Source organism: Protopterus annectens, chromosome 10.part0, assembly GCF_019279795.1.
Source record: "Protopterus annectens isolate FY-2018-M chromosome 10.part0, PAN1.0, whole genome shotgun sequence".
In the NCBI taxonomy this organism is placed as follows: Eukaryota; Metazoa; Chordata; order Ceratodontiformes; family Protopteridae; genus Protopterus; species Protopterus annectens.
The window spans coordinates 1,353,571,638-1,353,573,402 of NC_056744.1; the positions used below are offsets into that span (position 1 = coordinate 1,353,571,638).

Consider the following 1,765-nt stretch of genomic DNA (forward strand, 5'->3'; position numbering starts at 1 on the left):
CTTTTTTCCTATCCTGCATTAGCATTCTACTCTGCATTATGTTTTCAGTCTCTTCCTTCTAGGAGCTACAAGGCTATTAAAGATAGTTAGGAAAGTTGTACTAGATTAATATACAGCATCATCTAAGTGAATGATTTTTAGGATGCTCCAGTTAATAGATAATAGGGCAGTAATGAATATTTCTGGGTTAAACTTGGACAGGTTTTTATTTTATAAACATGCTGTTAAGAAACAAACTTACTACTGCTACCATAAATAAGTTTCCTTTTAGGTTATATATTTTCTATTAATTGTGCTGCTGATCAGAAACATAACCAATCATTATATGTATTGACTAAGTAAAGGTCACTCAAATGAGGAGTCACACAATATTCTAAACATGCATACACATACCCACATAGACATACATAAACAAACATGCACAAACACACATGCACACACGCGTGTGCGCACACATGCACACAAGCACACACGCATGCACACACATACACACACACACACACACACACACACACACACACACACACACAGACATGGACATGCGCACACATGCACACACGCACACACACACATGCATGCACACACATGCAAACACACACACGCACGCACACAAACACACACACGCGCACGTACAGACAAACACGCACACACACACACACACACACACACACACACACACACACACACACACACACACACACACATACCCACATGCCCACACACACAGTACAGTTTTGTAAGTTACACTTACCCCCCATAACAGTAGATGTTTTGAATTCCTCACTGCTACAATACCGTTTAGGCTATATGAATTGTTTCATAAAGTTCTGGCTGTTTCCCACACCTTCACTCTGACTGCTTATTGGCTAGATTGGTTAGCTCCAATGAGTGTGTGTTGAGTATAAGAAGTGGCTGTGCTGATGCTGTGGGGGTCGTTTCGGTGAGATTGGGGGATATGGGGAACATTTTTGGCAGAAAGAAGAGGTCCCGAGGGACCGAACAGGACAAGGCCATACTTAAGTAAAGCAGCAGCATGACAAGTTGAAACAGTATCAGAAGAAGGTCAGCCTCCAATTAGAAAAGATAGAGAACTAGGACGACAGCTTCTCAAGGATGGCAAAAAGACAAGGCTAAGTATCTGCTCAAATAGAAGAGGTATCAAGTGCAGCTTCTGGGTAAAACAGAAAACCAGATCAGCAGTCTTCAACAGATGGTGCAAGATATAGAACTCACTCAAACTGAAATGAAAGTCATAGAAGATCTGAAAGTTGGGAAAGATTGTCTTAAGAAAAGGCATGAGATAATGGCCATTGAAGAAGTAGAACGGATAATGGAAGGAAACATAAGATGCCACTGATTACCAGAGGCAAATAGATGAAATGTTAGCTGGTAGCCTTACTGATGAAGATGAAGATGCAATCCTTGCAGAACTTGATGCCATTACTCAGGAAGAAAAATACTTCCAGAAGTTCCCACTGAACCACTACCAGAAGTTCCTGAAGCAGAGGAAGAGAAGAAACCCATTAAAACCAAGCGAAAGCAAGAAATGGTGGCAGCTTAAGTTTTTTTTCTACAAGAGTGTCAACTGAGACTTAACTTTTTTCCCCATTTTACTCTTATTGTATTACACGAGGACTTTAACAAACCACCTTTCAGGCACCCACTGATTTATTTTCTCTTAACATTTTATAACATGGACATGTATTCTTAAAAGTATGCATTTTCATTTCTGGAGCCAAAAATGTTCCTTGAATTAAAGGGGCTT

General features: G+C 40.2%; 1 pseudogene; it reads left to right on the forward strand.

The window, feature by feature from the left end:
* The first annotated feature begins 955 nt into the window (after positions 1-955).
* LOC122812838 lies at positions 956-1,561 on the forward strand (annotated as a pseudogene).
* The last annotated feature ends 204 nt before the right edge of the window (positions 1,562-1,765 follow it).